Here is a 26,523-nt window from a genome sequence, read left to right on the forward strand (position 1 = left end):
GTGTCCCATCTGGTATTTATTTAAATTAGGTATCAGTGTTAAAAACCGACTTGGAGTCAACATCGTTTTGATTTCTATCAACTCTGCAACATCTCAAGCGATGCCATTCCACGGGCAAATCGCTGTGGGTTACGGCACATGCATTTTCTAATGAACTCAAGCAGCCAGCAGCTGCATGTGCTAATCTGTCCTCCACCTCCCTGGATGCTTTTGAAGGACAGAAACAAGAGATCCCACTTGCAGAATGGGTAAAAATGAAGACAGAGGATTGCACCCTCCCCTCTGTTTTGTCTAGAGCTAGAATTAAAAGTAGTTCTTAGTCATTAGCTGACACCTTTTCTCCACTGCACTTCTTCACCATATGGTGCAGCTCTCCTTTGGCACAGCAGAAGCCAGGGGAGACTGGGGTCACCAGACGCATGCTACAGATCCAAGGTCATTTGAGATGTCTAATTTCTCCATTCAGACAGCCTGGCTGGCCTCCTAAGAATAAGCTCTGGACTCAGATCAAGTTCCCTGCTAATTAGGAGATAGAATCAGTGCAGATCTTTCTTCTTCCTTAGCCATAAAAGCAGTGGCCCAGCAACTGGTTATGACACAATTCCCCTTTACTGGAAAATTATCCCTTCAGAAAATACTGACTGGTGCAAAACCCTCAAAATTCAATACTGCTGCAAGACAACTATTTCAGGCAGGTTTATCGATCTGTTGATGATCTTTCTGTAATATACAGGTATTTTGGGTTGTCACACCATGTTAATGAATCTGTTGGCTTTTAAAACCATGTTTCTCTCTGTATCAGCACAAAGTATTTAGAAATTACTAAATAGAGGAAACAGCATTGATTTAATAGCTTTTACTCCTGTATAACAGATTTGTTTTCAAGAGCTTTATATACTTCAACAAAATCTTTTTAGTGGTTTAAAAATGTTCTACCTTTCTGCTGCATGGTACTCCAGTTGGGGGTTAAGTACACGATATGGAGGTAAATGGTTTCACAAGACTTCTCGTATGTGCTCTTCATGGAGAAGAGCAATAACACAGTTAAAGCTCAGACACAGGCTCTAAATAAATAAATAAAATTAAATCACTGTGCTCATTCCTCCTCCACAGGTCATTTTTGTGTCTCACCTTCTCATTTGCATCGTGAAGATTAATGTTACCATTAATCTGGTGGCATCCATTGAAGGTTTTAATCTTACGTATCCTTCAACGTGATAATGGTCTCTTTACATAAATTTGAAAGCCTGAAGGATGCTCTATGCCAAACAAGTTCCCCAAGCAAGGAAGTGTGGCAGCTCAGAGCACCTGCAGTCATCCTGGGACTGAAAGCATACAAAGGACACCATCAGTATCTGTCCTTCCTGATTTATTTTGTGCTACATGCTCCTTGGCCAGGGTAGATTACCTTGTATCATCAAGTTAATTAGACACTGACATCCGAATGGGACAAACAGAAGCAGCAAAAATGCTGGGCAGCAGTCTGACTGCAAAGAGCTCTCACTTGAATGCAAGAGGAAGGGAAATTTGCTCTCTGTTAGTGACCCATGGGGTACGCCCTGCATCACTTGCCACCTCATTGATCTTATTTCCATAAAATTTCCATTTTTAACCCTACCTCATCTCTAACACATCCCACCCCACTTAACAAGGAGATTCTCTCATTTATTCAACCTTCAGATGATGTCATCACAATATGTAGGATCTGCTTTTCCACTGAGGTAATTCTGTAATGTCCATTATCATCATAGCTAGATGCTGCAATTACACTCCTCTTAGGAACAATTCACATTAAGATGCTATAAAATTCAAGCATAGATACAAAACCCCATATGACAAAGTACAGAAATTATGCTGGTATATGCTGGGAGTACACCACTTTTAGAAACTGTTACATCAACTGAGTTAATCTCACTGAACATTAGTTTCCTACCCGTGAGTTGGTGATCATGGTCTCTTTGCTTCTTTTGTTGTCTTTTGCTGTCAGATCTTGGGGTCATGCATTACCTACTCACTTTTGTGTGTATGCATGCACATATAAAGGACTCAATAATGGTAGGAGATACCAGATAATATTACAAGAAAAATGAGAACATCTAAAAAGAGAAATAAGCAAATTGGTAAACTATCTACTGTAATTTTCTCTGCTATCACACATCTCATAAACGTACTCAGAGAATGCAAAATGAAACCATTCACATTTCTTAGTCTTTTCAATAAGAATATCACAGCAATAACGGTTATCATTAAACCTTAACAATTGTGGAAGTGAATTGACATTTCTAATTCATTACTCTTCCAATTGTACACAAACGGCTGAAAGTGTTTATGTGCAAGTCAACAGGGGACAGAAAAAACATCCCACAATGTCATCTCAAGGTAGGTGACTCCAAGCAAAGAACTTCAGTTTGTGGCACAGTCAGTACTGCTCATTTTGACAGTGTCCACAAACACTAACTGCTGTTTACTGTTTTATGGCAAAGAGATGAAAATATTTTTGCCTGAAATTTCCAACTTCCATTTAGTTGCTTTAAACCCTTTAAAAAGATGCTTAAGTCAGCAATTATGAAATCAACAACTGGAAGTTCTCAGGCTTTTATCATAATAAAGCCAAGAGAAACGGAAATTTAGAAGACAATTTTAAGAGCATTTCTAGCTGTAGGTCAATACGTCTGTCTCTTTAGAAAGCAGAAGATGGTCCATATTGCATGTCCCCATAGATAAATCTGTGTTAAGACTAAATCCACACAGGTACCATACACAGCCAACTTACAGGAAGAAAGCTTCACATGGACTTTGTTTCTCAGAAAATAGTGAAACAAAACAAACAAAAGGAAACCCACGACAAAACCCCCACATCCTTCTACCAGCATTCCACTCACCACATGAAACTTCAGGTTCTATGCAAAGCCTGTTAATGCACCTATCCACTTAATGCAGACTACTGCTGTGCCAGCCCTTACCTGAAAACCTGTATTTGAAATTATCTCCCACATTTAACAAGGATGAATGCACTCTCAAGCTGGAGTAAAGGACCACCACTGGGATGATGAGAGTTAATGAAGACCTACCTTAAGTAATGCATCTAAAAGGCAGAGAAACGATGTTTTTATTTTGCTACATCTTCCTAGTTTTACATACAGATACCAAGTACAAGTACATCAGCTCCTTAAGGTATCACAGAAAGACGGTAACTAATGCTGCATCTGCAGATGAGGATCTGAAGCACTGGGGAAAAGGACCTTAAAAATCAAAACATTCAACACACCACCACTTAACTTTTATCCCCCTATAATGAAGAAGACAGCCAAGCAGCTTCATCAGTAAAAGGATCGAACCCAAGCTAGGCACTAACCAGCTCAACCACAGTAAGAATTCTCTGTACCTTAAGAGGCAAAAGATACATGGGGAATTTTAACTTTAGAAACCAAGGTCCCTACTAAACACAGTTTTAAGAGGAAGTGGGAATCTTGGTCCCTAGGTAACAAGCACAGACAAAACCAGGCAAGGAACTCATCTTTCCTCTCAAGCACCAGTTTCCCTGCTTTTCTAGCAAGGATAAATGAGAGAGGGATAAAAGTCAGGGGCCTGAGTACCAGAGCAGCGCAGCACTGGGAGCTCAGACTGATTACTCTCACCCTTGGCAGAGCTAGCAATAGCACACAGTCCCCCTGATTCCCTACAGCTGTGCAGGGGCTCAGCTGGTAAACAGATAACAGTACGTGCACATATTAGCTGATGGGGACACTTCCATCTTTCCCTTATTTATTGGGCTATGTCTCTGACCCTCCCATTAGGCTGATCATTGCCTGCTTCCTCATTACACTGCTGTCACACAGTTTATTTTCTCCGATTTATTCTCTCACAAATATATAACCCAACAACCCAGCAGGTCTGCAGTATTTTAGTGACATGTAAACCAGAGGGAGACATTAATACGCAGAGATCGCATATGCTGGTATTTAGCTTGAGGACTCAGGGGGTTCACTGAAGCATTATACAAAATGAATAAATGTTGTTATGTAGGTGACCAGGAAGGGAGAGGCTAATCAAGGTAGGGCTTTGGAGAGCTGACAGAGCTCTGACTCCTGCTACACCTGAAAACTTCTTCTGTTTTATTAGTCTTTCTCTGTTGACAGAGCATTTCCACTGGGTATTGGAGTCACTCCCTGAGCACAGGCTGGGAAAAAGAAACTCCTCCTCTCCAATACCCACACTTAAACCTGGAGGCTATGGAAACCTGCTTCTGGGGTTAACTTCATTCACAGCAAAACCAGTTCTGTTGTGAAGCATCACCAGGTAAGTGACACGTTAATTCTGGGGATAAAAACAACAGAAATAAGGTCACAAAAATCTCTTAACAACACAACTTAAACCTCCATGCTAGCGGGATCCATCGCTGCCAGGGAGACAAGAGCATCATATTAAAAGAGCTCTGCCAAAGAGGGATTGAAATGGATGCTGCAGCTGGGAAGAATTTTTCTTCTCCCTGCTAAAACACAGAGCTTCACTCTGAGCCTCATCGCTCAAGTTCAAGAAACATTAACTGGGTACTGGGAGCTGGGGTGAAGGAGGGACAGTCACACTGCTTAGGCTTTAGGTATCACCCACAGCTGCTCCGGTTAGCACCTATGCCTCTGAGGCACTCACCAGAGCTGCTGGAGGGGCTGTCTGCTTTAACTGCACTATATAAAGCTAACTGGCACAAACAGCCCTTCTCCAACTGCAATTCATGAAAATGGGAAATATTAGGTAGAGATTTATAACATAAACACAGTTTTGGCAAAGCAGTATGATGGGATTTCTGGTTTATCTTCCTGTGTTAAAGCAGTCACCGAAAACCCTTTTACTTAGGATAGAAAGGTCCATGTGCTGCACAAAGACACATCTTTTACACAGAAAAACCCTCAATCAACCAATTTGTTTATGAAAATAAGTACTGATAAATCTAAAAGTGAGACACAGCCTACCCAGGAACATGGTCTTGGGACAGCCAAATCACTGAAGCAGAGACCTCAAGCTGAAGAAGCTGCCTAACACCAAAAGCAGGATAAATTGATGATGTCTCTTTCTCTCCCCCAGCACATTCTGGTAAGCTTTAGACCCCACAAGAACAAGATAAGCACTGCTGTGCACACAAACCCACAGAATTTCACATTAGAAACAGGCATCACCAGATGCACTGACCAGCACCACCAACCTGAAAACAGCTTCCCTGGCACCACAGTCCCACTAAACACAAAATACAACACAAAAAGGCAGCAACGTACCTTTGAGGAACATCTGTCTCATCAAGAAACACTGATGAGATGTGATGCCTTCACCTTTGTCCTCCACCTCTAGCTTCCAACCACAGAGAGAGTTTCACTCATCCAGGCTTTGCTGCCCATGCAACTAATGCTCTGCTTTCACTTGCACTTGGAGTTCAGAGGTTATTCGCTTCCCCTCTTTGCCTGTGGTCTCATACCGCAGCCTGCTCCAGCTCCTTATTCCTATAGCTCTTTGCAATTTCTTCCTGCCCGGCAGGGTCTGGCCAGGGGGCAATTGGTGTCACCTGCATGGCACAGCTATTTCTTCTTAAGGAGACAACCCTGCATTTGCACAGCGCCCTTGGTGCAAAGCACAGGCTCAGTGCCTTTCACATGCAATTTTTGATGATATTTGGAAGCCAAACATATTTGGGCTTTAAACTGCATCTGAGTATTGAAGTTACATGGCTGTTAAAGACATGCTCTGGAGAAACACCTCACAGACACTGGGGGCAGGCTGGCCCCAGGCAAGATGCAGCCATGGGGCACCCCAACCTACATGGGGTAAATAAAGCCAAGCTCTGCTAAATCCACAATGATCTCACATCAACTGTCTAAAAACAGCCAGGAGCTGACCCAAGTGACCCCAGAAGCAGGTGTGAACTTTTCTGTATGAAGATACCCATCCCTCAGCAGTGAGGATTGAGTTTTAGTGTTTCCTTATTTAATGCCCTTCTCTTTGGCTGTTTCCCCCTTAAAGTTAACAAATCTAGTAAAACCCAAAGACATATGCATGTTTGGCAGTTTCCCTGATCTCATAATTTCTAACATAGACATAGGAGCAAACTATTTCTTCTCTAGACAGTTCTTTTTTAACTCCATGCAGTGTTTTAATCTTTGTAGCATGTGTTGTATTGTCGTTTCTGAATCCCACCACGTGCTACTGCAGCATCCGCTGTCACTACATAAATCAACAGTCTTTCCAGTAAGCTAGTCACTCCAAGGTATAAATTCATATGCAAAAAGTACATGATTCCTGTAAGCAACTTATGTTATGAATAAAGCCCCAAGAACCCAATTCTCCATGCAAAGCCGATGTGCAAACTCCTAAATTAAAACGAAATCTCAGGCAGGTGGAAGTGCCGTTTTGGGACCTTTCTGGGGTTGTGGTTGCCAAGGAAACTGCTTCCTTTGTGCCTGGTCAAAGGCACTGGCTGTTTGGAGCCTCATCCCAGCTATGCCTGCATATGCTGAAGCATTGGAACGGAAACTGCTAGAAACACTCTGATAAAAGAAAAAATAATATTCAGAATAAGGACTTCCTTACAAAAACATCTCTCCATAAAAAAAGGGGGCAGCGGGAGCTGTTCTTTTGAAGCTTGGGATCTGTGGTTGCAGATTCCCATAGCAGGTGAGTGCCTCTTACCTTCAGAGATGAAGGCAGAGGCACACAGGGACAGCTCTTTGTATGTCATATATGCTAATAGTTAAAAGCAATGCATAATAAATTGCAAAAAGCTAAAGGATATTTCTGACTGAAAAGTCCCACTCTTCCCTATAGCACTGATCTGTTGTTCTAGAAAGCACCAATAGTTAAAAGAACTGTTGGAAAAGGAAAAAAGTAAATTCTTCTTTTCTTACTACACTTTCTAGTGCTTGCTTCTTGCACATAATTACCTGGTTCTGTGGTTTTGTACAGATTATATGTAGACATCAGGGGAGTCTCAAAAGGACTTGTTTTGTTTTGATCTAGAGCTGGATTATTTCCAGTGTTACTGATTAATTTTGTATGAGGAAGAAGAAAACAATGACAAACCCACAAAACCAAGGAGGACATCATTCAAGCCTCGGCTTGGTCTTGGTGAGACTGCTTAGCTACTGCTAATATCTTTACTTTTCTGACATTTATTTACATTGGAATCACAGCAAAAGAATTCTAGTTTAATGGATTAGCCTTCATTCCTTGATGCATTCTTAATCTAAAATTAATAGCACCCTCAGGTTACTTGGTTTTTCTACAAGTGGTTTGTATTAGCTTCAACAGATTGATGTAGCTTCAATGCATTTTGATAGCCCTCACTTTAATACAAGCCAATTTAATGGTCACCCGACATCTATCTGAACTCAAAGCCAGGACAGGAGATTTGGAGAGACAGGAAACATAAGCAAAGTAAGAAGGAAAAGCAACACCTAAGAATCTGAAACTTCAACATAAGAGGGGAGTAGAAATAAACAGTATGAACCAAGCCACACTCTTTGGACCGTAGTGACCACTGACATCTCTTAAACATAAAGATGTGCTACAAGGACATGTTTGACATTTAGTGGAAGGGTGCTCAAGAGTCCACGGTACTGCTGTGAGATAAACTATGCAACAGAACATGATTGCATGGCTCTCAATAGTTAGTCAATTGTACCACAAAATATTAATCCCAGTTTTCCAGTCTACAGGATTGAGTACCATAACAGAGAAATAAAATCATGTGATCTGATAATCTGCTACATATCCCAAGAAGGACCATTTAAAATGAGCACAAAACTGATCACAAAAGTACATTTTTGGTCATTTCAGAAACGCCTAGTAGACATAACTGTCATGTATTTTAGGGAAGGAAACAGGAAACAAAACATTCATCACTCTAAATGCCATTTGGTCTTTGAGACTAAGAGCACTAGAACAACAAGGGAGAAAACCACACAGAATAGAGCAATTATTTCAACTTTTATTGGGGAAAAGGTTCCAAGACATTTCTAGCTTCACTGGCAAGATGTAGCTACAGACAGAAATGGCTGGTTTCTTGTCTCTTCCAAAGGGCAAGTGCTATACCCTTATTACAGCCATTTCATAATGTCTGAGAAAATGGAAGTGATTATTTGTAAGAGAAACAAAAGGTCAGAAAGGCAGTGTTAGATTAATAAAACAGAGGAATAAAAGTATTCTTTAGAATGAGTTATTCGACTTTTGTTTATTCATTAAGAAACATGCCCTATGAAAGACAAAAATCAGGGCAACTGTTCAAACCAACAACCTATGAATGAGGCAAAGGCCAAGCAGGAAAGCATGCTAGCTTAGATAAAATTGCAGGGAACGTGACTGAAGAAGCTGCTTCCCACCAGGCTCAGAATCATAGAATCATAGAATAGTTAGGGTTGGAAAGGACCTTAAGATCATCAAGTTCCAACCCCCTGCCATGGGCAGGGACACCTCACACTAAACCATGGCACCCAAGGCCTCGTCCAACCTGGCCTTGAACACTGCCAGGGATGGAGCATTCACAGCCTCCCTGGGCAACCCATTCCAGTGCCTCACCACCCTAACAGGAAAGAATTTCCTTCTTATATCCAATCTAAACTTCCCCTGTTTCAGTTTTAACCCGTTACCCCTTGTCCTGTCACTACAGTCCCTAATGAAGAGTCCCTCCCCAGCATCCCTATAGCCCCCCTTCAGACACTGGAAGGCTGCTCTGAGGTCTCCACGCAGCCTTCTCTTCTCCAGGCTGAACAGCCCCAACTTCCTCAGCCTGTCTTCATACAGGAGGTGCTCCAGTCCCTGATCATCCTCGTGGCCCTTCTCTGAACTTGTTCCAATAGGAATAATCTGCTTTGTCTCACTCAGGACCTGCCTGTTGCTGCTGATGCACCTTCTTTTCAGACCAGCTATGGCTGCACCTGTTTCCCTTGAAATCTTCTGGAACTTGCCACTCATCCAAATGGCTTTTTACGTTCCAGTACCATTTGCCCGTGCCAGAAACTTCTAAACCTGTTTTAAAGTAGTTACCAAACCAGCTCCAACTCCCCCTCTCCTCGCTTCTTTAGCACCTTTGTAAACACAGCTAAATGGATGTGCATCAGACACAAACCCTCACCATCCTGCGGGATTATTCTCCTGTAAACTGGTGTAAATCACACAGTGCTCAGAGACCATTGCTCCAGGTTTGGGCACATTAAAACTGTTTGAACTATTCAGATAGAAACCACGCTCCAAATTACAGGACTTCTGGCAGATCCTGTTAGTACAGATGCAGGAGTCCTCCACAGACAGCTGTTTTGACATTCTGGTTAGGAAATGGATGCCACACGCACAGAGCTTGGTGCACATGCTAGCTCCTTGGCAGAAACACGCTCAAGTCCATCTGCCGTATGTGGCGCCTGGCCAATTCACATTGCAGATTATAGGCTTCGGTTTGATAGAGGAACACAACAAAATCGTATTTTCAAAAGAGCATGTTGTGGGAGACATGGGGAATACTGGAAACTAAAACCCTGAGAAATACTGAGATTTGGTTTTTTTTTAAATAAATGTAAAGGAAATAAATAATTCTGTATAAACACAGCAGCGAACAGGAATAAATACAACACTTGCACCATATGCAACTGTAACATGCTTGCATGTTGTTGAAGCTTCATCCTATGTCTCATTACAGAAAACTGCAGTTTTGGCAATGCATGTTGTGTTCTGGAGGAGTGCAACCTGAGGAGAACTTTTCCATGCTCAGAATAAAGCTTTTTAAGAGCTGATATAGTTAATTCCACCTTACTTCTCCAGGCATATGTCAGAAGCCCATAAAGCCAAGAGGTTGTGAGTTGCGGTCAGCAAATAAGTCCTACCAACCTGACAGAAAGACTCACAGAAATAAGATGGTAGGAATTACAATCCTTATTTTCATATGAACAATTTAAAGTACTGATCTTCATCCCCCCCTTCTAAGTAAAACCAGACCCAGAGTGGTGTTATTTACAAAAGAGCACCTGGATACACTGAACTTTGAATACATTCCAGGGAAAATGGCTTATTTCCCCAGTGAACAATTGATGCATATTATACACATTATTTTGTATATGCAACTTCAAGAACTGATAGAAATGCCAAGTCATGACTATTACAGATAGGTGACGTTTGGCATTTCTTTCTCAAACTCCGTAAACTGAGGACATGAAAATGTAATATTGGCTTACCTTAGGGAAAAAAGGTCAACAATAGCCACTTCTCCTTAACTTTCTAGTCCTTTTTCTTGAAGGAAATTAAAGATTTAAAATGTTTCATACCATACTCATGTGCTCTTTTTTATTTCCAGGGAATCTCCAGTCTTTTCAAGGAAGCATTTCTTCTCTTACTGTCCTTGATGGAAATCCTTTGCATGGATATGTTTCCTTTCAACTACTTCCCGTCTAGCCTGTGTTAGGGAAACAGTGATACACATTAAGATGTCTCAAATTCTGATTTTCAAAATACAGATTGATGATGATTTCATTTTTTTTTATATATGTAAACAAACACCTTGGGAGATGCCAAATTTAGGTGAATTAAAGGAGGAACTTCAAAGCAGGAAAGCAAGCTGGCGCTTAGGACGCTTAAAAATGTTATTACTGGCATTCTACATGTGACAAGACTGAGTCAGTGATGTGCTGAAAAGACAATGGTAAATTGCCATTTGATTTTGCTACAATTCTGTCATCATCCCCCAGGATTGACTAGATCAATAGGAGTAGCAGATCTTTCTCAAGTACCTTGCTATCATTTAGCTAAAGCTGATAAATACTGCAACTGAAGTGCCAAGACAGAAAACTGAGAGGAGGTAAGACTTACTGCAAATTAAAATGAAGAACAGCAGCAAATGCACAAAAAAGATGGTTTAGGACATGTTTTGACATGTGCTTAAGTGTTACCAGGCATCCCACTATAGATGAATAGTTAGCAAAGATACATGCATACACGTGTAAGAGGGGACAGAGCAGACAATGAGGGACATGGTATTATTATCTCTTCTTTTATTTTTCATGAAACACACTGAGCTGAATGCATCATCTGCCCACTCTGGCTTTGGACCCCCAATTCCTTCCTTAACACAGAATTAGCAACAGATCTAGAAATAATTGCTTAGACACACCAGGAGAGCGCCCTGGGAGCAGCACCGCAAGCAGCAACACTACACAGCTACAGCAGACCAGCCATGACATGCTGCTGCTATTTCTGCTACAGAAAAGTTTCCTCTAAGAAGCCACTGCAGGCACTGAATAGTGACAGGAGATACAAGTGGCAGAAATCAGACATCTATATATGGCAATACCATAGCGGGGGCTTAATCATCTCTACTTATTTCAGCTGCCACACAGAGGCAACAGTGCACAGGAGAAACATCACTAACTGAATGTCAAGATTTCAAATGAGTTATGGTTTCTTTTTTTGCTTATACAGGCAAGTTATATTCTCTTCTTCTGAGCAGGCAAACACTTCCCTGGGATTTTGCTTGAGTAAGTCTAGTCCCAGGGTCCCTGACCTGTGGGACCCCCCAGTTTTTCAGCAGGAAAACAAAGAAAGAGGAAGGGCAGGAGTGATCTTTCTTTCACTGTGTAATTTTCTTCCCCTTGATGTCCACATACTAACAAAACTTTGTTAGTCTATGCTGTAGAAACTATATTTTTCCAATACCTTTTCATATTCTTCAAATATAAATGAATGATTAAAGTTGGATACTGAGACCTGAAATAGTCCCATCCCCACGTACTCATGGAAAAGACCAAGGCATTTTTAGGTCAAGATTTATCTCACCCTTAAGTAAACACTGAAAATAAGTCAGATGAATCTCTTCTTCAAAGCATTAACTGTAAATGAAGCAAGAGACATCTGCCTGGTGGACAGCTCCTGTCAGGGAAACCTATTTCCCCTATTCCTGAAGCAGTCATTCCAAGCCTAGTCCTATCAAGGAGGCTTTTAAGCAGGTCATTTTCTCACTTAACATCTCCTATATGCCAGATCAAACATCAGCCAGCTCTCAGAAATGCTAACTTGAAGTCCTTTTAATTGCTGCTAGCTCACTGAAACCTAATTTGAGAGGGATGTACAAGACCACCTCTACTCTTTGCAGGATATGTCATTTAATGGTGTCTCTAGTTACCCAGGTACTTTAGCTTTTACCATCCAATCTGATTAACCATTCTATGGAATTACACAGGAGTTACCTGGTGTTTGACCTGTGATGGTGTTGACAGATTTGCTAAGCTAGCCAGGGATTCGCAGCAATAGCTTTGTAGCAGCCATGGAAGGATATTGTCAAAATGCTCCCTTCCAGCCACTGTGCTTTCCAGCCAGTAGCAGCCAGTGCAAATTAATGTTTAAAACATGTTTTGATTTAATCAAATGGATGACCCTCCTGCAGTACATTGCTTTTTGAAAATAACCGAGTGACCATTATGTTTTATGTTAACTATTAAAACATTGTGGCTGCAGTATATAGTTAGAGTCCAGTAAATAAGAATTTCCACAGGTATTTATCTGGTTGAGCTCGCCACCACTCTTGACAATCAGAAGATGGAAATTCTTGCAGTTTGACAAACAGAAAATGAAGCAGCATAAATGCATTGAGCCTGTCTAATGCCTGGGAGCCAGGCACTAACATTTATATGGCTTGTTGAAAATCCCAAGCCTATCACTCCTTTTTCTCTCACCCCCCTGGGGATCAGTGATCCCCACTTTTCAGCTCATTTCCACTAACAAAGTGAGGTTGTATCACTTAGGGTAACATGAACAATATAACAAGAAGCAGCTTTACAGGAATTGGCATCCATCCTTATCAGTAGTCTGTTTTTTAGGGAACTGACTAATGAAGATGGCACAGATGCTATGTTCAGTGACACAGCATTAGGTTTTTGGATATGCACATGTGATGTGTGATTTGGCTCAAAATCGCTTCCAATAAATTTTGGACAAAATCCTCTATTTTGCCTCCATCTTTTGTGATGCCAAATTCATGCTGGTATAATATAGAATGAGTTTGACCCAAACAGTCACTTTTGCTGTGATCTGCTTCTTTGTATTCAAGTTAAATATGCTTCCAGCGTCTGACTTGATGAACATTTCACAGAACTCATACACATGTAGCTCCGCGAATTCTAGAGTGCTGCAAAACTCTTTAATATGTGGATTGTGATCAGAATCAATCACTGGGCTATTCATCTGATGCTATTCAAAGGCCCCATAAAGTATGCAAGTAACCTTCATTTCAGAATGTCAATCAAGGTATTTAGTGAGAACTGTGCTGTATCTTCTGGTTTAGAAAAAACTGTTCTGAGTGGGGCTATAAACCAAACTAACCCCAAAATGGAAAGAGGTACAAAAGATGCACTGATAATGGAAGAATTGAAGTGTCTTTTTCTTTTTTTCTTGCATAGTACAAAAATATAAGTATAGTCTAAAAATCCCACAATTTCACAGCTAAGAAATTTAATTTATTTTCAAGCTTCAAATACCAGATTTCACCTTGTGCACAGCAAATAACCAATATAACAGGTGACTTTAGGCACTTAAAAATGGGATAAAACACAGAGACTAAAACTTTTTAAATGAAACCCAAGGGAAATCAGTGTGAATTTTCCAATGCTTGTCATGAGAGATAAATTCCTTTTGTTTTTTTTTTTCCACTTTAATCTGACCCAGCCATAAAAATGTCTGACAGTTGTTAAAAAGCTAAAAGCAGCAGTTTATTTGTTAGAAGCACTGGGGACCCATGACTCTGAGTGAAGCCCAGTAGGCTTCATTGATGAAGACCTTCTGGAAACAAGATGTGAAAAATGAAGACCTTTCTAAAGAATCTGCTCTTATTTTTGTTTTAATTCTCATTCCTGACAGTAAGCTTGATTCTTATTTGCTAAAGACTTCTATTAATTAAAGCATCTTTAGTGGAATAATCCTTCATTCCCTATTTTTCCCATTGAAAGGAGAATCAGGCTTGTACTATTTCTCCTTGAGATTAGGTATGAATGAAGAATCTGGTACGTGGTTCAAAAATGGTTAAAGATTCTGGTTTGCCTTAATAATCAGCAAATACTGCAGAAATTCCTGCCTGTTTTCTGAATGGAAACTCAAACTCATCCCTGGCTTTCTAGAACGTGGCAGCTGAGCGGGCAAAAGAGAACAAAGTCTAATTCTAAGTAGCAGTATTATTATTTGAGCTTTTCATGGCAGGCAAAAGGAAAGCTACTGAAGATTGCCTAGAACTAGAAGTAAGAGCAAATTCATGTCAAAATATGACCCAAAGCCCCACTTATCCTGACTGTCCTTTGTGAGACTAAATTGATATTTCTATAAGGCTTTAGAGAAAAACAGCTTACCTGCTTACACAATTACTTCAGGAGAACAGGTCGTATCCTACTTCCCTTTCAGCTGCTAATCAGACTGCCTCTAATGAAAACACTCACTCCTTCTAAACTCAGTGACAGAAGTCCATGCCTCCACGTAGGATTCACACTGTGCTAGTAAGGACTGACTCCTAACTGATTCCTGAATCTAGATGCCTAAAAATCAAATACCTCATCCAAAAACTGACTCTGGGCCTAAGCAAAAGCATTAACGTAGAAGTACAGAGCAGACAAGAAATCCAACCATGCCCATCCTATGCAATACAATTCCAGGATCTGAGATGGGAAAACCATGTGGTAGTCTCCTCACACTATCCCTTATTCTCTTGAAATCACAATATCCCAATACCTCCAGGAATTATTTCCCCCCAGGCAGTAATCAGAACATCACTGCAGTCGAGGGTAAAATGCAGATGTGACAGTTAAACCACCTGATGTCAGAGAAGTAGAAACATCAAAGGAGGAGACATTAAGAGCTTTGCATCATTCCATCTAATTTTCACTGTAAAAATGTAAACTTATGTCTCAAGTGTCTCGTTATGCAAGTTCAGCAAGTGGGAAGGTTTGAGCAAAAGAGTTTCGCTTTTGTCAGCTGAGATTATTTTGGCATCTGGAAATACACTGTGGAAGACAGTATTCAAATTCCTAACCATGTTCCTATTTTTCCCCCCCAGTCTTGTAATGTCCTCCTTGAGAAATGCCTTAGACTATTGCATTTCTATTACTGGTCTCAGATCATTTACATCTAATCTTCTTCCAGTGCTGTTAACAAAAGCTGGGCTAGCATGTGCAAACGTAAATAACATTTTTTGATGTGAAATCCCAGTTTCGCTATGTAACAGACTTCAAAGCGGGTTTAACATTAGCAGTGCCTGCCACACTGGTTATTAAACTGCTTTCTGTAAGAGTTATTGCTTTAATTTATACATCTATTTTGGCTGCAGCAATCCCCGTTTCCCCCTTTCATTTACTGAGATCCTTTTTAAAAGAAAATAGTTCAAAAAGGGCAAGCAAGGTATAAACAAGCAGATCCAGGCATGGGTACAATAATGTTAACCTAGACTTCGCCTTTATGCATAGCCTGTTACTGTGATCTCAGAGGGGTCTGGGTTAAGGTATCCTGTTCCACCTCTGATAAAGGAAGTTACTTGCATGCTATTTATCTCAGCATCATAGCCTGCAAGAAAGTTCTGTGCAAAGCACAGTTGGCTCTTTCTCAGGAAAAGCCATTTGGGTGCGGAAGGGAATGGAAACCCATTCTGGGAGTCCTTAAACAGCTCAGAGAAGAATCTGTCAAGTCACAGAATACCCACAGGACATCAGAACATAAGACCCACTGGGGTATCTTCCAAAAGACTGGCTTTCTCAGACACAGCCAAAAAACAAGAAGAGGGGGAGAGAAATGAGGGAAAAGAAGAAAACCAGTGCTATTATTTCAATTTATATTCTTTGAAAAGCACCCCTCCTTCCCCACGACCATCCAGTAGTTTAATTTTCCATTAAAATTAAAGTGGAAGGGGAAGAAAGAGAAGAGAACAGTGCAATTGGTGGGGTTTTATGTTCTACTGAATTTCTGCAAAAGACAGTGCCCAAGCCCCTAGATGCTAACCCATTTTTGACATATTTTGCAGTTGGAGTTTGTATTCTAACATCTGTGCAGCAGCTGCTTCAAGCCACTAGGTCTTGAAAAACTCATACCTGTAACAAGCAGTTTCATTCACATAAAGCTCAAAGCCACGTAAGCACTCACTCATTCCTCCTTGCTCAGAAGCTCAGGTGAAGAAGCAGCGATGTCCAACACTGCCTTAGGCTGCACAACAGTCTCTTTAGTTTTAAATTAAACCCTTTGGTGGGAGAATAAGAGCTGCAGCTTTGTCAAACAGATCCAGTGAATGCTACGGTTATTTTCAGGATGAGGCTGCTGGATCACGCGCCGTGCCTGACCTCGAGAGCAGAAGTGATTCTCTAGTGACTGGTGAGTGGCTTTTGGATACAATACTGAGCAGAACTCCTCCAAGAACAGAATATTCAGTTCCATCAAAAGTAAAAGCCCAGTTTGTAAAAATTACTTGACATTCACTAGATTTTGCTTTTAATAAGAGAAAGCCCATAGAACATAAGGGCAAAGCCAAAACAGCTCATGTTTTCAAATGGAAAATTTCAATTGCTTTGTATTTTTTTTTTTTGAGTTACACAAAATGCAAATGAAAATCAAACTAAAAAGCAAACAAATGTTTGTTTCTGCCGTAAGAAACAGAACCACTTCCTTAAAAATGTGTTTTGGGCTTTTCCTTCATGGAAAAGTCTGGAATTTGGAGGGAAAAGAGGATTCAAAGGTTTTGTAGGTAGGAGTACTCATCCTCCACACAGTCTGAGTGGTTAGAGCAATCCTCATTAGATCAATCAGGAATACAAAGAAATCATACTCGGAACAGATCAGGAAAAAAGCACTAGATGCTGTATGCCTGGTTTTCACTGCAAAGCTCCCCTGCACTTCAGAATGAGATAGTATATTGTAACATGCAGGTTTCCATGGCAAACATGTAATTTCACTGTAAACAGCATATGCTAAAAATGTATCTTTCTGGTAGCAGCTAATACCCAAGGGCTGTAAGAGATCACCTTCCTCTTTTCAAACTACATTCACAGTTATTTATTATAAGCAGATATTAGAATGGATGCAGGGTTGTAAACTTCTTAAACGAATATCTCATCTACATTCAGTGGTGCACAAAAGCTGAGAAATTTGCTGCATTATGCAAAGATACATGTTTTTTCCAAGTGTATTCCACCTTCTGAATAATTCCCAAGAATGTTTGCTTAATGTGGCAAACCACACGAGCACAACCAGCTTTGTTGTATTATTTTGTACTAATCTTCAACTTTTTAGCTCCTGCATTTGCCTTGTTACCATCACACTATCATCAGTGTGACTGAGCAACATGAAAAATGAGGGGTGCTCCATAGGAGGTGGACAGTCAAGATGGAGCAAGAACATTCTCTTAACACAGGTTCCTTGATTGAAAGGGAGGAGAAAAACAAAGGATCACAAGGAAGATGCACAGAGCGCCTTGTCTTTCACGTATTTCAGAAAATACACATGAAGAATCATACGATCAATTCAGCTTCATACAGACCCAAGAAGATTAATTACAGTTCTCGTTCCCTATTGTTTTGTATGAGGAAACTACTGTTTAGCCAAACTAACACAGTAGGTTGGTTGCAGACCTTCCTACTTTTAGGTCAGCATCCTACCTATGAAATCATGTCCATCCCACAGATAACAATATTGAATTTGAGCTTTGCATGATACTAGAGAAATTAGGAACTGCTCAACTCAAATCTCACATTTGATCTCAAATAGTTTTCCACGTAGAGCTCCAGAAATCCCAGAGAGCACTTTTAATTTACACATTTACACACACAAAAAAACAGGTGATGGAGTGATCAGATGCAGATTAAAAAACAACAAAAAAAAGCTTCCAGAACTCTCCTAGACATAAGCTACAGCTAACTCTATTTAGCTTCATGGATGAATGACTAAATTGGTTTGGGAAGTCAGCAGTTCGAATCCAAATTGAGAACAGTTTCCAAGCTACTCTTGAAAACTCTCCTCCCTTTTTATTCATCGCTACCCTTCAAAGGCTTATTTTTCCTTGCCGTTTTCCTTCACCCACCTAGAAAGCTTTTCTCATTGATAAAAAGCCACATTCTACTTCTCTCCAGGTAAAATACCGGCATTTCTGCACACAGCAACATCATCACAGAGAGCTGAACAAGGAATAGTCAAGACAGCACAGGCTAAAAAGATGACTTTTGCTCCAATTCCAGTCCTAGAGCATCATTGCACTCACTGCTGGAAAGAATGGACACCTGTGGAGGAAAACAGCTTAAGAAATCAAGCAGAATATTTAGCAGAGGACCCATTTTCAAGCAACTAATTTATTCCAGCACTCAAGCCTGCAGCATGGAAATAGAATAATGAAGGAAGGAAGCACCAGAAGAGATAAGATAGCAAAACTGGTCTGAGAAAAACGGTCTAACCAATGAGATGTGTTGTTATGTTGGTGTATTTCATCATCAAAGACAAAAGTAGTTGAATTAGGCTCATTATCACTGTTGGCCTTTATACACAGGAAGATTTAACAAGTATGTAAATGTATCACCGATTACTTTCTTTTTCATCTGCTGTAAGTCCTGTCAACGTTTCAGCTCATTTGTGCTCCTGTTTGACAGCAGTACCTAGAGCTGGTCAAATACTGCAAAGCAGTGTTTACCGAACGGTTGTATGAATTCCGAGCAGCTGCTTGGTTCAGCCGTGCTTGTGCCCCTTGTTGTTCATGAATATTCAAGGAAACATGGGTTTTGTTTGCACAAATGGTTGGGGAGTGGCTGTTCTTGTATGAATTCATTCTGATGCAAACAGAGATATTCCTGTGGGATCAAGAGTGTTCCCTAATTCACCGCTAACTCCTTGCTATTCCCTTGCTAAAAAAGTTTGGGGCATTTACTCAGGAATCAGAACCAATATCACCTGACTCAATTAACTGGCTGGATGCTACCACACACGAGTAGTAGGCAGCAAACAGAGCCCAAAACTCAGGTATGCCAAGGATGGATTTGAGCAAAAAGATGCATGGAAAAACAGTCAAAGCTTTTTGGGAACATAATAAAAGAGTTAAACAGCGACTACCAGTCTAAATGAATAACTAGCCTGGTGCTCATAATGCATCTCGGTTTGAAATCAGGAAGCTGCTAGTGTATCTGGGGGGGGGGGGGGGGCAGTAACCACCCTGACCAAGCTAGGCTAGCAGATGTCCTCCTTCAGACTGCCTGCATTCACTAAGGCTTCAACTTACCTTTCTCTGGATTAGATACTGTACAATATTCCTTTAAGGTTTCTTTCAGCAGAAAAAAAGCAGATAAATGATGTATCAATGGATCTTGCTTAAAGACCCATCAGCAGCAACAATTGTGGGTGGAACTGACAAATGCAGAGCAGACAGTAAGTGGATCTCTGCAATGAGGCTCCGATGTTGCGCCTTGCCTATTCTGCATTCACGAACAGCTTTTGACAGTTGTGAGTTAAGCCATTCAAAGATGAACATACTGGGAGCTTCTCTGGGGAGGTTCCTGCTGATCTCCAGACAAGATCCTTAGATATTTGAAGGCAAAGGTTATAAAGTGCCTAAATTTGTATGATTCATCACAAGGGTTTACTATGTGGGGAGCTGAACTTGAGAAAGAGTGAGACAAAACACACATTGAGACTATTAATTACTTAGATGCATTTCTCATTTGCAAATAAGGAAACAGCATATTTCTGTAAGTACAAAGAAAGTGGCACAGCATTATAATACCAAGTCAAACATCAGTCAGCAGCAGCATCTTTATAGCCAATGCTGGTTTGGGGGAAGGGATGGCAGAGATTACCTCCTCTAGGTACCTCCCCTTTTATTTCCTATGATCTCAGGAACCGCTCATAAACCTGATTTTAGCATGTTACTCTGTTGCTAAGCAGCAAATGAGCTGACAGAGTCATGCCCACAGTTCACTTTGCTTTTCCCACAGTACACAAAGTTCCTGGAGACCCATGGTAATGATAAAGAAAGAAGCAAAACTCCGTATTGCATCCCTTTTAGAATAGTATGCGATTATCATAACAGAAAGGTTGTTCCATCAGTGTTGCTCAACCTGAAATGACTTTGAAAGATACTGATTATAAAATACTAATTAAAATACTAATCGAGTTTGTAGGGAGGTAGAATTAACTATATAAACCATAACTGCAATGGTATATTACCATGAAGCTGTTTTGGCCACACAAAGCCTGTTTCTATTTTCCTTCTCCACGCTAGCAGTGGTACATTGTGATATCTTCCTGGCCAGAGGGAAACTTCAAAGAGCACTTCCCAGCTCTGCAGAAAACCCTCCTGCTAGCACATATCTGACTCTTAATACACCCAATTTGAAGATTATCTGAAAGAATTCAATGAATATTCTAGCTTCTGCAACTAAATATTGCTATTCACTTCTGAGAACTCCAGAGTGCATGCAAGTTGAGCTGAAGTTAATATTTACAATTATAAGCATAATTATTCTGAATCATGAAAAATAAAAGATATTATTTGATTACTGATCCAACAAGACGCAACTCAAACCCTAACTACTTCATGTATTTCAGATTATGGACTTAATTTGTGAGGAAGATGGGATTTACCAGCTCATATTACAAACCAGACAATTTAGCTCAAGCGTTATTCAAGATGTCCCATTCTTTAAAGCACAGACATCATTTCAGCCTCAAAATTGGTAAGTGTTCTTCCTGAGGGTAGACACTGGTATTACTTTATTCTTTTCCAAGGCGCCCATTTCAGAGAATTTTACCCATTTATAACAGACTTATTTCCTTTTGGCTCAAGGAATAACTGGACAATGTTTTCCAACCTTTTATCTGTCTCTGGCCGTAGGCTTCAGCCCCTGCAACTTCCATGTGCATGAGAGAAGGGCAAAGCTGTTCAGGGCTTGCTAATCCTCTGCTACTGCAACAGGCAGCACAGCAGCAGAGACAGAGCACTTTGCCTTTCCTCTTCCCAGGACTGCCAAGAGCACAGTCCTCCTGCCAGGAAGCCGTGAGCAACCCGAAATTCAAGCCTGGCTGACCAAAAGCACCCAGGGCATTAGGGTCAGCTGGAATACAACACAGGTCCGGGGGCTCCGTGATATCCAGCTCAGAAATACCCTTGACACGTTTGCTGTTGTGGCAATCACTGGCAAAGGAACATTAGACTCTTGTGAAGGGCTGAGGAAGCCATCTGCAAGCCACAGGAACCAATCCCTCAGTGTCTCCTCTTTCACGCAGCCAAGCCAGCCTCCATCTATCCCACTGTCACAGCCGGATGCTTCATCTGTGACAACATCCTCTTTGCCAATCCTGCTTTGAATTTCTGTTAGCAACCTGCACAAAACAGGGCTGACAGAAAGGGACAGCAAGAAGCCTTGCTGCAAAGCTGTGCAAAACCAAAGTACTTGCACGTCTATAGCTACAGAACAAAAAGGCTGCTCTGCAAGCAGCAGAAAAGAGGGCTGGAGTGCTCTGGACATGCATCTTGTGAATGGCTGTTCTGAGGTCTGATAAGGTGCCAGCTCCAATTGTAGGTTCTCCCTGCATTTGAAGCCTTCCTAACATCTCTGTGCTGATTATTTTATGTTAGAAAGGGGCCTGAGCTCTCCATATAGCCTCTTCCTCAAAAGAGCACTTGCAGCAAAACTTCCACCTAGTCACCTACTCCTGCGAAATCCATAACAATTAACTGCCTCTGAGCCAGCTCTACCCTTCTGCCAGCTGGGCTGAACTCAGTCAATGGACTCAGATCACTGAGGAGAGAAGTGAGGGATAAAGGAAGAGATGAATATACCTTCAGTATTGGTTCTTTAGGAAACAAAGGTATAAATAGAAACCTTGCCATAACAGGAAAAAAATAGATCCTCTGCTCTTGTAGTAAATAAAGTCTCCCAGGATGAAGAATAGCAGTATCAATTCCTATTTTAACAAACTCAGCTGCAGGAGATTTTAATTTTTATCCAAAGACACATCAGAGAAAATTAAAAGTCATTGATCTTGTTTATCTACCTCCCTTTCTTCTCCCCCTCCCTGTTCCAGATCTCAAGCACTTACAAAGAAAATTAAACACAGTCCTTAAGGAAGCACTAGAAATCACTGCCTCTTAGCATCTTATTTCCTAAAAGGAAGCCCATCAAAGAAGTCTTCGAAAAACAACAAAACATTCACCTCCCAGTCCCCAAAGCTTTCATTGTTTTGGGAAAGCTGTGGCCGGCTGCATCCTTCAGTGCCCTCTTTAAACACATTATTCACAAGTGTGCTGACCCTAATTGGTTCCCCAGGGCCTCCGGTGCCTCACTGTTTAATTTGATCTTGTTACTCACTTAAGGCAGACAAGAGGTTTGAGGGTTTCTTCTTAATCTTTCTCACTCAAGTGACTCAGTCCTAAGAAAAACAATGGTTCTGACCCATTTTTTAGGAGTTGATGCTAGGGAGGATGTTCTTCAGTTTTTATAAAGTTAAAAAGTAACAGAAAACAGGAAGGACGCTCCCCTTCTCCAAGCAAAAAATCAAAGACTGATTTAAGCACTAATGTAAATGTAAAGAAGTCCAACCCAAACCAGAACTATTTGCAGCTCTATCTCCTGAACTGCAGGAGAATGAAGGTTTAATAGTTTCTCTCTAAAATTAGTTTATCAAAAAGAAATGTCGCTGTCACAGAATATCTGCTCGTTTAGATAACTGCTGTGGGTATGCTTCTTTTTTCCTCTTCCTAACAAAAACCTTAATTACAGCACTGAACATTTGGGCTAGAGCTCAAATTAAATGGAATACATATCCTTAGAGAAATCAGCTGGGCATTATGAAGTCCTTGACAACACTAAAAAACATTGTCCAGCTGAGGATGCTTTTGCTTTTTGAGGGTGGTTTTCTTCCCCTACTTGTTCATATGAGCACATCAAGAGCAGTACCTTTTATCAAATAAGGGGGAAAAATAGGCCAGGTTCCTGAGAAACACCTTACACAGCAAGTTGGTAATAAAAATGGAACAAGAAAAGTCTGAGGATCAGATTTTCTCCTGGAAATTGAGCTGGATCATATTGGACCCAGATGACTGCATATGAACTGAGAAACTTCTGTAATGCCATCAAATCAAGTTATTCCAGCTTTGGGCAATGACAACTGGGGGAGCCTTCTGTACAATTAAAGTGAAGAAGGGGAAGATGCACAGCTTCTGTTCTGCTTTTTACAGGCAGATTTATGTTGAGGACAGTACACTGGGAGATCTTGTGTTACAAAGCAGCAGCATAGTTTTGATCGGTAAGGTAAAAGAGAAGAAATCCAGTTGCACATTTGCCTTAGAAAGCTTTAGGTGTCTTTATAAGCAGCCTAAAATGATTTTATTCTTAATTACTCTGAATATATTTGACTGCTAAGGTAAAATGTTTCTTCAGTGCACGTGCATTTTACAGCAGATACTACCAAAAAGTATCATTTTAATTCATTTTGAAAAATGAAGATAAAATTGTGTTTGAGATAAAAAATGACTTTTTTTTTCCCCTACTAAATTAGATTGCCAGACTATGCCTGGAAATGGTTTGCATATTCAGTAGAATTCAATGTAAGGCCACAGCTACTCACTGGAACAGCATATATAAATACCAGATGAAAATCCACAGAACATGTTAAAAGCTTTCAAACTAGTACCAGTAGCGTGGCAATCACTAATTTGTAACTGAACAGATGATTGAGGTAAAGCAACTTTATTCTTTTGTCTCAGCAGCAATGCTGACAAGTGCTTGAAGGCTTTCACAGGTAGAAATTCCTAATGCTGGGGAAATATCAAGAGCTGTTGCAATCAAAAGAAAGAGGGAAAGTTGTAGCATTTTTTCATCCAAGTTACAAATGCCTACAGCTGATCTGCAAAGGGAAATTAGGGCTCAACTTCTATTAAGCTAAAAATATAAAGGCAGCTTACAGCACAGCATCACATAAATCCAGGACAAACGGCCAGGTACAATTAAAGGTCAAACATCAGCAATATGCCCTCGAGGAGATTCATTGAGAATGAAGAATGTTAACCAGGAAAATCCTCTGTTGGTACAAGGTCACCACATTTAGAATTAATTAATCATAATATTAAAAGAATAATTTTCCTTTCTAATTAACCATGTTATAAGGCAGCATCATCAGTCTTTTATCTCAGGGACACAGTGTGATGCAGATGAAGACTCCAAGGATCTTTTAGATACTGAGATTACATTGATTTCAGCAGGAGTTTGGTTCTTAAATTCAGCCGTATCCTGGCTTGACTCACTAAGGACTTCACATCCTTTAGGCAGAAGCATGTGCTGGCTTGTTTCACAGAGCAGCCCAGAGTTTACAATCAAGTGAAGTTAAAACTGCTGTTTTGCATGCAGGAACCATCCAGCAGAACCTGGAGAGAAATTCTGTGAAAAATTTATCAAAAGTGTTGAAAAATCACTCTCTCAAGTGAGGCTGGGCTGCTGCCTTTCTTCTTTCCGAGGCTGAACTGGCAGAGAAATGAACAAGTATTATCTGTTTTATCTCCAGGTTTGTTTTCCCCCTCCCCCAGAAGTGCAGTGTCTTACTGACAAAAAAGAAACCCCAAAATCAAAGGGAAACGAGTCATCAACACAGCCCTAGCTTGCAGCTAGGTTTGATGGCCCTCAGAGGGATAACAGTCTGTGTGTTTTCCACCAAAGAACCCAAGGACAAGTATTCTAAAATCATAGAATAGTTAAATTTTTGCAGCCAAGTTTTTGTTGGGAGGCACAACCTCCACCTCTGCTCATCCTTGGTCCCTGCTCCTTGGCCCAGATGCAGGCTGACCATCAGGACCCCAAACACGGAGAAACCTCCTGAAGCCTGATAGTCCTGCAAACCCCACTGTCAGCTCTAATCCGAGCCCTTGATCAGGCTAGGACTGATGGCCAGATGTGTTTCATCTAAAGAAGACTTTTTAGGCCCACTCAGTTTGTTCGGGGTTATCTGCCTAAGGCACCAGTGGGAAGAAACATTTGACCTACAAGCTCCTCCACTTGCCTTGGCAAGGACCAGCCCCCAGAAGCCTTCCCAGACCTTTCTGCTGATTCTCTTTAGCAGTGGAAGGAAATGAGAACAGCCCGTGTGATGTCTAGTGAGAGCTCCTATGTGAGCCCTCATACCAGCTACCGCAGTTTACATACACGGTGCTCTCAACCATGGCATTAGCAGCATGGGCAGCTCAGGCCACACGTGGCACCGAGAACATGCTGCCACCCCAGCAACTTTCGCATAGGTTATGGATGTGCTACTCAGCACAGCTGCAAGTGCACAGTCCTCACTGTAAAATCCATTCAAGAAACAGCAAAAATAAATGCAGGAATAAATCCACATCTTAATCCCTGCAGCTCTATACATACAAGTGCAGTGCGGAAAACAATCAGCAAAGCACTGCTGTTCAACAGTGGTTTGTATTCACTTCTTCAAATTAGCCCCAATTCCCTTCACTGGGTAACAGAGAATGAGCATGGGAGCAGTACAGTTTTGTTATAATACCTGTACTTTAACAGTACGTGTATTCAGAACTATTCCTTTGGAGTAAAAGGGATTCTAACTGTAACCGTTCAGCTTTATTAGAGAAGAGACAATTATATATTAAAATGCATTGAAATATTATAAATATTATAAATTGCATTGAAATTTTAACAAACTACAATGTAATTACAGTCTTTGTAAAGTGTAACAGAGAAACAAATTAAAGATGAGAAATAAGCATATAGACCAGACATCTCCATAATATTCTGCATGTGGATCAGCCTAACTTTCCTTCACACCTACTGGACTCAGAGTGCCACATCTGGGAACCACCAGCGTGCAAACAAGTAGCAGGACAAGACTGGTGTTTTGTGCAGCCAAACACGCAGTGTCTGTCCTATTGCTGAGTTTCCCAAGCAGACCTAACAGGTGGAATTGCTCCCTGCTAGGCATTTCCCCCTTGGAAACAGCTTCCTGGGTAATTTGTGGCTGGCAGTCTTCCCCACCACAGTGCAGGCATGGATGGAAACTGTTGGTGTAAATTTACTGCTTGTTAGGAAAACGTGGCACATTTTATTTTGTGAGTGGAAGAGAGATTATGAAAAAAAGCTTGGGATTTTTTCCCCATTTGGTACAAACAGTCCCGTGTATCCCGGATAATTCCAAACCAGATTACTTTCCCCAAAATTTTAACTGGTTGTGCAAATCTTTACCATCTGTTGCACTAACTGCAGAGATAAAACCAGCATAATTTGCCATTGTATCATAATAACATTAGATTGATGATTTGTGGGGCCTTGAATGTTCTTTATTCAGAGCTGTGAGCTTTTGTTGGCCTTTTCACCTATTCCGAATACAAACGCAAACACAAGGCTGCTCCCCTCCCTCCACTGCAGCCTCTTCATGTCAAACACAAATCCTGTAATATCCACTGTGCATGCAACCCCCAGCTTTACACTGTACCAAATCCAGGGAAAGGATGCTATTAAACTCTTCCATCTTGGAACACATAAATAATTCACACCTTTCCTATAA

At 40.9% G+C, this 26,523-nt stretch overlaps 1 long non-coding RNA gene across 2 annotated transcripts in view; it reads right to left on the reverse strand.

The window, feature by feature from the left end:
• Window positions 1-1,120: 1,120 nt before the first annotated feature.
• The window catches only part of LOC134160582 (uncharacterized), a 148,319-nt gene continuing 122,916 nt past the window's right edge, over window positions 1,121-26,523 (reverse strand). Inside the window, exons 1-4 of one of the 2 annotated variants that reach the window (XR_009963617.1) lie at window positions 5,271-5,518; window positions 3,072-3,242; window positions 1,934-2,096; window positions 1,121-1,325 (exon numbers count right to left, since the gene is read on the reverse strand). This is a non-coding gene — a long non-coding RNA (uncharacterized LOC134160582). Of the gene's footprint in view, window positions 1,326-1,933; window positions 2,097-3,071; window positions 3,243-5,270; window positions 5,519-26,523 lie in introns of those variants that run through there. The other variant, XR_009963618.1, reaches the window with a different exon arrangement.

The sequence above is a fragment of the Pezoporus occidentalis genome, unplaced genomic scaffold (assembly GCF_034315485.1).
Source record: "Pezoporus occidentalis ecotype Australia unplaced genomic scaffold, CSIRO_AGI_Poc_V1 ctg160, whole genome shotgun sequence".
Taxonomy (NCBI): Eukaryota; Metazoa; Chordata; class Aves; order Psittaciformes; family Psittacidae; genus Pezoporus; species Pezoporus occidentalis.